This window comes from Chelonia mydas, chromosome 3 (genome assembly GCF_015237465.2).
Source record: "Chelonia mydas isolate rCheMyd1 chromosome 3, rCheMyd1.pri.v2, whole genome shotgun sequence".
Lineage (NCBI taxonomy): Eukaryota > Metazoa > Chordata > Testudines > Cheloniidae > Chelonia > Chelonia mydas.
The window spans coordinates 99,551,020-99,562,646 of record NC_057851.1 but is presented as its reverse complement, the minus strand read 5'-3'; the positions used below and the strand labels follow the sequence as shown (position 1 = coordinate 99,562,646).

Here is an 11,627-nt window from a genome sequence, read left to right as displayed (position 1 = left end):
AAGAAAGGGGAAAAAAGTGATCTGGGAAACTACAGGCATGTTAGTTTGACCTCAATTGTATGCGAGGTCTTAGAACAAATTTTGAAAGAGAGAGTAATTAAAGACACAAAGGTGAACGACAATTGGCATAAAAGACACCGTGGTTTTACAAAAGGTAGATCAAGCCACACTAATCCGATCCCTTTCTTTGAGAAGATAACTGATTTTTCAGACAAAGGAAACACAGTAGATCTAATCTACCTGGATTTCAGTAAAGCATTCAATACAGTTCCACATGGGAAATTATTAGTTAAATTGGAGAAGATGGGAATTAATATAAGAATTGAAAGGTGGGCAAGGAACTGGTTAAAGGGAAGATGACAACACGTCATACTGAAAGGTGAATTGTCATACTGGAAGGAGGTTACTAGTGGCGTTTCTCAAAGGAACTTTTACTACAAAAACTTAGGCACCTAGTGAGCTTAGCCATCTGCAGGGTTTGGCAGCGGCTGAGCTGAGTTTTGTGGATCACAGTGGTGCCTAAAAATGGGATTTAGGCACCGAAACCTAATAGCAGGTTAGACTGTTTAAATCACCCTAAGGATTTTGTACATATTTTCCAAGAGCCTTCAGGTATCCGGACAATCAGCATAAGGGACCAAATCCATCCCTGCCATCGATGGAGTTGTACCTAGCTTATTTCCAGGTGAGAGGGAAGAGGAAAGGCAATCTACTAACAGTATTGCACATGGAGGCTAAATATTGGTGGTAGAGTGAATAGTACATTTGGAGAGAACACACTAGGGGGCTTTTTCTAAATAAATATTTTAGTAACTTGAGACTCATGCCTGTCTTATACTATTAGTAGGGCCCTACCAAATTCACAGTCCATTTTGATCAATTTCTTTGTCATAGGATTTTAAAAATAATAAATTTCATGATTTCAGCTAATTAAATCTGAAATTTCATTGTGTTGTAATTGTAGGGGTCCTGACCCAAAAAAGGAGTGTGTGTGGGTTTTTTCGCAAGGTTATTGTGGGGGGCGGGAGGGAACGTGGTACTGCTGCCCTTACTTCTGTGCTGTTGTTGGTGGCGACGCTGACTTCAGAGCTGGGCAGCTGGAGAGCGGTGGCTGCTGGCTGGGAGCCCATCTCTGAAGGCAGAGCCACTGCCAGCAGCAGCACTGAAGTAAGGGTGGCATGGTATGGTGTTGTCACTCTTCTGCGCTGCTGCCTGCAGAGCTGGGCCCTCAGCAGCTGCCACTCTCTGGCCACCCAGCTCTGAAGGCAGCGGTGCAGAAGTAAGGATGGCATGGTATGGTATTGCCACCTTACTTCTGTGCTGCTGCTGGCGGGGTGCTGCCTTCAGAGCTGGGCACCCGGCTAACAGCCACCACTCTCCGGTCACCCAGCTCTGAAGGCAGCGCAGAAGTAAGGGTGGCAATACCACGACCCCCTTAAAATAACCTTGTGGCCCCCCTGCAAATCCCTTTTGGGTCAGGACCCCCAATTTGAGAACCACTGGTCTCCCCTGTGAAATCTGTATAGTATAGGGTAAAAGCACACAAAAGACCAGATTTCACAGGCAGAGACCAGATTTCACGGTCCATGACACATTTTTGGTAGCCATGAATTTGGTAGGGCCCCAGCTATTAGGAGGAGAAAGATTAAAATTGAATCCTTATGGCTAACGCATGGGCCATGAAGTCCAGTGATCTCAGTTCTGTTCTTAACTTTAGTATGCATTTCCTATGCAGCCTTAGCAAAGTCCCTGAACACTGCTGCACCACTGTTCTGGACCTGTTGTAAATTTCCCCATCAGTGTAATATGGGGATAATAGTAGAGGAGTCTTGCAGGGCTTCATTCCTTAAAGTTTGTAATGGGCTTTGAGCCCTTCTCAAGGAAAGTGCTGAGTTAAAAGCCAGTATTATTATTTTCAATAACCTACCTATGGCATGCTGCACGTCAGTATCATAAACAGCTTCACCAATAGTTAATTTGGAATTAATTGAAAACAGCCCTCTGTGACCATACTTATTTGCATGAAAATTTAAAGTGATTAAAATAATGTTGGGGCTTTTAAAAAAACAGAACTGCCAGCTACGTTGCAGAGGTATATTTTATTGTTGTATATCTATCTTGAAAATTTTTTAAAAGCTTCTTTTCCTTATTTAGCTGGGTTTGGGAACCAACTGGTCATTATGATTTTTTGTTTTACACAGTATTTCCTCTCCTCTCAGACAGTTCCAAAAGGCAAGTTTCTTTAAAAAAAAAAAAGTGCCCTCAAAAATAATAATTATGATATTGAGTTTTGCTCCTGGAGATCTTGGGTGACTGTTGATGAAATCTTTTTTTTCTGTCCTGTTCAATGGTCAAATATTATTCAACAAAAAATGAATCCATCTATTTATGTGGGTTTCTTTCCTGGCTGTAATATGATTAAAGGAATCATTTCTTCAGTAACCCGCTCTAATACAATAGATTTCAATGACTAAGCTAAATATCCTTGTGCCTTTTCCTTGCCTTCCAAAGACAACTTTCAGTAAAATTCACCCCTGTGCTGAGGGCCAGAGATGTCAGGACCTATGCACCACTCCCATTTGAACTCTTAATACAGCTATGAAGGGCCTGATCCTGCAAGCTGTTGCACACCTTCTTTGAGGTGCTGAAGGCCCTCAATTTCCATGAAATCAGGATGCATCTCTTCCTCATTCTGCACCTGCACACGGGTTAGAACGCTGGCTATGGGAGGATATCCCAAGCACTGCCAATACTGTGATAAGGGACTTGTTAATAAGGGACTCTTTTTTCTGTAGGGGTTATAGATTTTAAGGCCAGAAGGGACCATTGTGATCATCTAGTCTGTATAGCGCAGGCCACAGAACTTCCACAAAATAATTCCTAGGCCATATCCTGCTGCCCCTTGTCCTATTGGTGCCTCTACCAAGACAGACAGTGGAACTGGGATTTCTGGACACCCTGAAAGAGTTTTCAGGGACCCATCTGTGAGTGCCTCATTCTGATCAGGAATTGTGCAAAGCTGAGGCTAATTAGCCTCACAGCCCTAAAGAATGCAGGCTAGTCTCATGAGAGAAAGCCAGTCAGTGAAGGTATTCTGTGTTTATGCTGGTGAAACTGGGCTCCTTGAGTTTCAATAGCAGGTATGTGGTGAATGTTCTTCTGCCCTTTGTTATTACAGAAAAATTAATAGAATTCAGTTTTTGAAAAGAACAGTTACAAGTTACAGAAGGCAGCCCAGATGTGTCTTGAGTCATGAGCTTCTGTTTATGATGTTTACAAAATTGGAATTTACAGAGTATTAAGGGGATGTGGCTAAATTTGCTGATCTGTGCTCTTTTGGTTAAACAAGTATTCTTGTAACGAACTAAAAAAAATAGATGTTTTTTACAATTTTAATTTGGTTTTGTTGAACCCAAGCCACTTGGGGAAACTTTCTTGTTAGCTGCTCAAAGAAGGAGGCAGAATTCCATGGCATACGAACCTATTAAGCTGCACTCTGTTGGGGTTATGTATAATTTTACTTCAGAAAGCTACACTGAGTATACTGGTAGAATAACAACTTGCATAACTAGAATTGGGGATAAAAACCTTTTTAGATGAGTCTGGGAGTATCCTCCCCTGGGCAATCTGATTCCAAATGCAAATAACTTGCTCTTCAGAAATAGTTCTGAGTCCCAGGGATGGGTCACCTCTAGCAAAGATGACTTAGGAATATGTGGAGAAGGGGTAACTCTAGTATCTTCAGTTTGGTGTTAAAACCTTAACAACTGGCTTTTGGGAGCTCCTCTGCCATGTGGCGTGGCTTTATTTCACTTGTGTCTAAACTCTGAGACATGCTGATGTCTGCAGTAAAATGGGCCTCAAAGGGTTAAGTGGGTTACTCAGAGTATTGTGGTAGTATTCCCTTCCTTTCTGGTTAGTTAGCGGGTGTTTTTCCCCCACTCTGTTTGTTAGTTAAATAAAGCAGCATGTGCCTAGCCTGCAGTCCTGTAAGTAGAGTATGTTCTCCTGAGCAGGGAGCAGTCCCCTTTACAGAAGAACTTAACCATGATTTCTCTGCTTCCCTCCCCTTCTCATGGATGGTGAATAGTCAGAGTGGGGCATGGGGAGCACCACAGGGCAGTACACTTTACCTTTTTAAAGATAGCAGCCTGCGGTTCTGTTTTTTCACCCTTCCTAGAAAGAGAGAAGCATTCTAGCTAGCACATTTCCTTTAGCTTGCACAGTTGTGTTGCAAAATAGTAGTTTAAAAAAAAAAAAATCCTCAAACAATAATTTGTCACCTCTTCTCTTCTCCCCCTCCCCCCAACAGAGAGAGAGACAACATCTCTGACCTCATCACTAATGACTGCAATTACAATAATAACATCAAAATGAGAATTTGAGACAAACCAGAAACTGGTTTTCTCCTCACAGGATGGGCTCAGGAAGTGACTTTTAATTGCCTAAGTAGAGACGTGCTTTAGTATTAAATTTTATTGGATCGCTTTATTTATACAGGAAAAGCTCTCTGAGAGAGCTGGCTCCACGGCAGGCTTTCAGGAGCATCCTGTTGTCTGCACTGTGATAAAGTTACTGATTACACAAATATTGTGACCTCAAATGAAGAGAATAGCCATGTTTCTTTCCATGTGCCTCTCCCCAGGTTTTACCAGTCTAATATGGAACCAATCACACGGAGGCTCCATCCTGTGAGGAGTGGTGTGTTCCTAACTCTCATTGACTTCAGTGGAAGTTGGGGGGCCCACTGAGCACCCTGTATGATTGAGGTCATAAACCTCTCTGAGTCACAAAATCTTAGGCTAATTTATTATCACACTGATGGTGAGTAAGTCAGTTAGCTAACTGCTGACCCAGCTTGTCTAAACATACCCATGCTGTATGCAGTGTAGTTTGTAGCCGTGTCAGTCCCAGGATATTAGAGAGAGAAGGTGGGTGAGGGAATATCTGTTGTTGGACCAACTTGCGAGGGAGACAAGCTTTTGAGCCACACAGAGCTCTTCAGGTCTGGGGAAGTTGCTCAAAGCATCACAGCAAAATGCCAGATAGTACAGATTGTTAACTACTTCTGCTAAACAATCTGTTTCACCGGACATTTTTGCTGTGATGCTGGGCGTCCTTTCCCAGAACTGATGAAGGGCTCTGTGTGGCTCGAAGGCTTGTCTCTCACGCAAACAGAAGTTGGTCCAATAACAGATATTGCATCATCTACCTTCTCTCTACACATACCTATGTTCATTTGTGAGTCTGTTCTTTTATGGTAGGATTTAGGTGCCCCATTTGTACCTCAGGTAAAAACAGCTGCACCCAAGACTAACCAGAAGGATGTACAGTATGAAATTTACACTGCTGTGGAATACTCTGCTGTGAGCTCACCTTTTAAAAACGGCTGGACTGTTTTATGAGCAACACCCCAATTTGCATGCAAAGTAAAGGATAATCAGATCTCAGTTCTGTTCCTGTGGATTAAGGAGTTCTCAAACTTTTCATAATGTGAACCACACTTTAATAGTGACTGTCCTGTGAATAAGTCTTCCCCCATTCATGACTGTGTAGACAAACCTTCTCATTCACAGTCAGATGCACCACTTCCCTACCCTGTTCATGAGTTGCGTGGGTGGGTGGGTGTGTGTGTGTGGGGGGGGATAAAGGGTGAGATTCTGTAATGTGCCTTTCTGACTGCAGCACAGAATGTGCAGCCTAATGGAAGGGGGTGCTATAGTGGCTTTTAAGCCACCTTTGTGTTCTGATTCTGGGCTGTTCTAGGGGCCTGATAGGTGTATTGTGAGGCTAATTTAATACTTTTAAAGTATTCTGAAAGGCTGACAGATAATAGACATTTTAGAGATGCTACATATTATCAAAGCAGTGTGTGAGTTTAGCATGTCTTTACTTGAACACCCAGTCTCATATGTTGACTTCCAAAGTATATGAACAACTGCCTGTCCAGGCATAACTGTAGTCATTAGAAAGAGGTGGGCACTTATAATAACTAATACATAAATCCCTGGTGCTAGAAGAGAAAGGGATTAAAAAGGATATATCTGAAAAGGAAACAGAATAAAATAGCAAGAGAGATTTTCTGTGAATTCTAAATTAAGGCAGAGATGGCCTTAATTTCAAGTGTCCCAAGCTAGACAACAGTACCCGTATGGGTGCCCCATAATGGTAGCTGCTTGTTTCAAGTGTCCTTAAAGATGACTGCAAACTATGGAAATGATTGGTTGTTTTTTTTTTTGTTTTTTTTTTTGCTTCTGGGTGCTCCTGTCTGCTTTTCTTCAGTGAGCACTGTCCCTCCTTCACTGCAGAGAGGAGGAAAAGCAGAAGCTGTTCTGACTTTCCTTTTCAGTTAGCACCATCTAATGAAAGCTGCTTTACTGGAGCCCAAATAGTCTTTCATTTCCAGCTTGCTATAAATTATATAAGGTTCTTACACTGATGTGTAGTCCCTTTTTAAGGTGGCAGGTTGCCAATGGTAAGAAATGAAATTCTGCTGTAATGACCAGGAGGATCAGAGCAGATTCCGGTGATGAAGATGTTTCCTAATTACACTTAGATAACTGATTAAAATAATCTGTTATACTATATAAAAATGTTAACTTCTGATGAGTTTACCACTAGAATCCCCGTCCCCTCGTACAATAAGGACTGAGCATTTCTCCCTCTTAAAGAGTTGACAGAATAATTAGATCCATTCAGCAGCCGCAGCACTGGCTGCAGAGGATGACAACAGTGGCAGCAGTTGCTGAATGTTAGAGTAACAAATGAGGCTGGATCAAGATGAAAATTCATCAACGTGTGGGTGGGTGTCCCAGATGGACAGGAGAGAGAACATCATAATTATGTAGCATAATTTACAGGACCCATTAAAAACCAAACACTCAGTGCTGAAATGAACAATAATAGAAAAGAAGTAATTTCTTTGCTGGGAAATTGAGCTCTTGCATCTCCTATCTGGTCTGGCCAGCCTTTGCTAACGTCACTTGGTCTGTAAATTGACTCTGACAACTGAGTTTAGGAGCAAAATGTAGATTTTTCTCTTTAAAAGTGCATTATAAAACCTGAGATGTATAGAAAACTCTTCATTTTCTGTATACCATTTCAGTGACAAGTTTATCTGGCATTTAAACTTTTTCTTCAGTATTGTAACCCAGACTCAGCACTATTGTGCTAGGCCCGCAGTGATTCTCAACCAGAGGTACACGTACCCCTGGGGTTCATAGAGGTGTTGTAGGGGGTACATCAACTCATCTAGATGTTTGCTTAGTGTTACAACAGGCTACAGAAAAAGCACTAGCAAAGTCGGTACAAACTAAAATATCATACAATGATTTGTTTATGCTGCTCTACATATTATACTTACATTTCAGTATATAGTATTTATATTTCAATTGATTTATTGGTAAATTATATGGTAATGACAAATTAAGCAATACTTCAATAATTGTGTGCTGTGACACTTTTTTTTGTATTTTATATCTATCTGATTTTGTAAGCAAGTAGTTTTTAAGTGAGGTGAAACTTGGGGGGTATGCAAGACAAATCAAACTCCTGAAAGGGGTTCAGTCATCTGGAAAGGTTGAGAGCCACTGTCCTAGGGCAATGTTGACTGTAAACAAAAGAGGAACTACCAGTTCAGTTCCCATGCTCCTTGCTGAACTCAACATGTTATAAAATGTGAAAATAGCTAAGATTTTTATGGGCTTGTCAACACACAGCATTTAATCCAGAATAAAATAGAGTACAAATTTAAAGCATATTAACTATTACTGATCAACTCTAAATGTGGATTAAACTAGTTTGGAATAAGGCACTTCTATTCCAGAATGAATATCCACAAATGGGGTTAATTAGGATTAGCTATCCTGGAATAAATCCCTGTGTAGACAAGCCCTATGTTTTAATAACCTAAGGTGGTGTTAGTAGCCCAGGTAAAGTAACTTTACACCATATTAAAAAAGTAAACTGAAATTTGCTCCCTTGGCTTGTGACCAGATCAGAATGGCAGTGTTTTGCACCTACTTCGCACTCACTGTTGTAAAAGAGTGTGCAGGACAACAGCGAATCAGGCTCTATGAAGGTAATGACTAAAACTAGTTGTAAAATTAGAAAACTGGTGTTAGGGATACTCAAAACTCAGCAGCACAGCTCACCACAATAGATGTTCACAGTCCTAGAATAGTCTTTGAGTTATGCCCTTTGAGCTTTTGGGGGATGTTGGTGATAAGTGGTGGTAACAGTGGCAGTGCTTCTAGCAGATGATAATCTACATCAGACAAGGTACCACTGTCCAAGGATTATGGGTCAGTAACAAATCAGGTGTATTGCAAATAAGAGCTGAGGTCAGAATTTATTTATTTTCTTGGATTGTGTGGAAAGTTCTAATTTCTTGCTAGAGCCCACTTTGGCACCTGGCTTTTCTCACTAGAATGGGTGACACCAAAACCCTGGTTCTCTGAACCCAGGAACTTTAGGGAATTCCAATCTGGATCATAATTTTGTGGGCTCAGCACCTGTATATATTAAGCAGCAGAGAAATACATCATTACAAGAGAATGGCCCTCTTCTGAGCCAGGCTGAGTCGGAGTACAGACCCAATAAAGGATTTACATAAGCCCCCAGATGCAGATGAACGAAAGCTTGCAGATCCTTCTCAATCCAAAAAATAGTCTATGAAAAACGTCATCCAGGGTGCAAGGAGGATGAAGGGGGAATTAGAGAGGACTGTTATCCATGTGTGACAGACCCAGCAGCTGTTGCACTAGAAATGAACTGTTGTCATGCCAGATTCTGCAAACCATGCAGGGAAGAGAGGAGCAGGCATGTGAAAAAATGACAGAGACAATTAACACAGACTTTTGTTTACTATCTGATTTTTTTCTTTAAATTAACCCCTTCATTGCCTTTGGAGGTTTAATATGTGTCCTGTAACACTGAATCCATGTCACCCGTTGGACGTAATTTATGTGGACTATCACCACATTACCAGCTGGGCCCTGAAAAGGAATGGCATGTGAAATAGGTATCACAAAGAGAACTGAAATGAAACCTTCGAAAAAAGATTCCCAAATGTTAGAGAAATCCCCCAAGTCACATGTTGTAGGAAGGTAGTGTGTCTTTTGTTTTTTTTTTAAAAGCCCAACAATCCTGGCAGATGAACATCTTATTTTATTTGTGCAATACCTATTTTATTTGCCACCTTAGTATTAGATAAATAGACATTAACATAATTAATTTGCTGCAACAAAAATTGGAAGTTAGTGTTCGTAAAAGGTGTTAGGCTGCCAGCTGTATGGACTATCTGCTGGAAGAGGAACATTACCAGTGCAGGCTTCCTCACAGCGCCCTTAGACCAGAAAGCCTAGCTCCAGGGCTTATAATTCAACCTCCACTCTTGGCCTCTTTAGTACTTGGCTTTTCTAGTGAAATGGGTACTTGGGTATACATTCTTGTATGGGGATGAGATGCTCCAGGTAGGATTGGAAACTGGGAATTAAGAGTTCTACTCCTGTCTCTGACACAAACTTTGTTTTTGGCCTGCTGAACGTCTCCACAGGCCTTACCCAAAGCTTGCTGAAGTCAATGGAAAGACTTCCACTGGGCTTTGGATCCTTAATTGCTTTTGCCTCAGCTTCCCTCTCTGTACTATGAAGACGGTGCTTCCCTAAAAGGGTGTTGTCAGGATTTCCTAACATTAAAGAAGTGTTCTGCTTACTTTTAAGTAGTATGGGTACACCCATCCACTGCAAAGAAGGAGGCAGCTATTGTGGAGCTAGCTATATATTTGCAACTGAAAATATTTTTGTGACAAAACCAAGCATTATTTTTACTGTGACTTACTAGTCCTCTAGTACCTGAAAAAAGATGATGAGAATGATGGCACAAATCATTACTTTTGTGTTTAAGAACCTAGCGATGCACCTGAGCAATCTTTGGGACACTATTTTTGTTTGTCTGTTTTTTCCTTCAACAGTATCTCCTCACCCTCCCTCCAAAACAAAGAGCATGATCATATCCGTTATGTAGGGGCAGAAAGTGCACTAAAAGAGGTAGCACTGGAAGTGAGGACAAAGCATGCTCATAACTTTATGCTAGGCCAGGGACTGAGTATATTTTAAAACCAAAATATTTGAAAAATCATTTTCCCCTCTCAGTATTTTATGGCTTTATAAGGGGTCCATCATTCTGGTATCTTGGCACAATGCCAGAACCTGAGCCTGTATGAGAACCCCACAGCTTTCAGTATGCATTTGGTTTGTGTATTGAAACCTGGGAGCTTAGATTACAGGGGTGGGCAATGGTTTAGTCTCCTTGTGCTCATTTAGAGGACATACACACACTAGCAGACCTGATTTATTTGGCTGACTGGCTGGAAATTGCCAGCATCCTATGGGTTAATTGAAAGGCTTCCTTTAAACTACTTACTGTGGTGGTTAAGGAGTTACAGTTCTTTTCAGAGACTTACTGCATTACCCCATCTCAACAGTGCTGAACAGATGTAATATCAAAGAGATTTTAATAGGTGATAACTATTGCTGGGAAAATATTATTTGTTCTCTATCTAAACCATGTAAAGTGTGTCCTGATGCTAGATGTCCGCTGGAAGAGGAACATTACCAGTGCAGGCTTCCTTGACATGCACTTTATAAATATGCATCATCATCATCAAACTATATCATAACTTCTGGAAGTTGATCATGGTTGCTCAAAGGATGTCACGCTGCATAATGTCTCCTGGTTTCTTCTTATTCTTCTGATATAAGCATTATTATACTGACCACACTTGCTGATATTCTCAATGGATGGAATCTCTCAAGCTAATTGTAACTATCAGTGGTCAGAGATGTTTAATGCTGTTGTCCAAACTAGTCAGCTATCACAAACCTCAAGGCAATGCAGGAGTAAGGGGATGTCCTGAATAATTTGTGGATCAAGGCAAAACGCAGTCCAACGGGGAATGAGAGGAACGTGTTTTAGGAGAAGGTTTCAATTACAAAAGCAGTCAGGGGGCCAAGGGGACATTCTGACATGGACCCTATGGCACAGCAGGAATTTGAAAGGAAGCCTCCAAGGGCCTGATTTTCAAAAGAGCTGAGTAGATTGGGTACTGATAGCTTTTGAAAAACCTGGTTGTAAGTGTCACGATGGGCGCTGCTGCTTGCCGAGCTTGCTTGAAAATCTGCCTGCTCATCTCTTTCCCTGAGATATCTGATTCTAGTTACATGTTGCTGCGGCATACAGTCTGTGGGATAAAGTTTTCAAAAGCACTTAGCATTGACCTAACTCTGCTTCCATTGATGTCTGTGGGAAAACTCCTGTTGCACGGGAGCAGAGGTAGGCCGTCACTTAGTGCTGCTGGAACATCTCCTCCTATACAGCTATGTAAATGAAGAGTTATGATTCTGTTAGGGTGGCCAGGCATTCGGTTTTTGACCAGAACACCTGGTTGAAAAGGGACCCTGACGGCTCCAGTCAGGCTGTGTGAAAGTAGAATGAATTATATTGAAATTATAATTCATTAAAGAAATGCTGCTTAAAGGGTTTGTTGAAATATAGTTGTCAGGAAGAGAAACATTAAGGAGTGTGAGACAATGGGTCCTCAAACTAATTAACTTAGCGCTCCTACT

At 41.3% G+C, this 11,627-nt stretch overlaps 1 long non-coding RNA gene across 2 annotated transcripts in view; it reads left to right on the top strand.

Annotated features, from left to right (window-relative positions):
- The first annotated feature begins 3,012 nt into the window (after positions 1-3,012).
- The window catches only part of LOC122465057, a 71,596-nt gene continuing 62,981 nt past the window's right edge, over positions 3,013-11,627 (top strand). Inside the window, exon 1 of one of the 2 annotated variants that reach the window (XR_006289609.1) lies at positions 3,013-3,140. This is a non-coding gene — a long non-coding RNA (uncharacterized LOC122465057). The remainder of the gene's footprint in view (positions 3,141-11,627) is intronic. The other variant, XR_006289610.1, reaches the window with a different exon arrangement.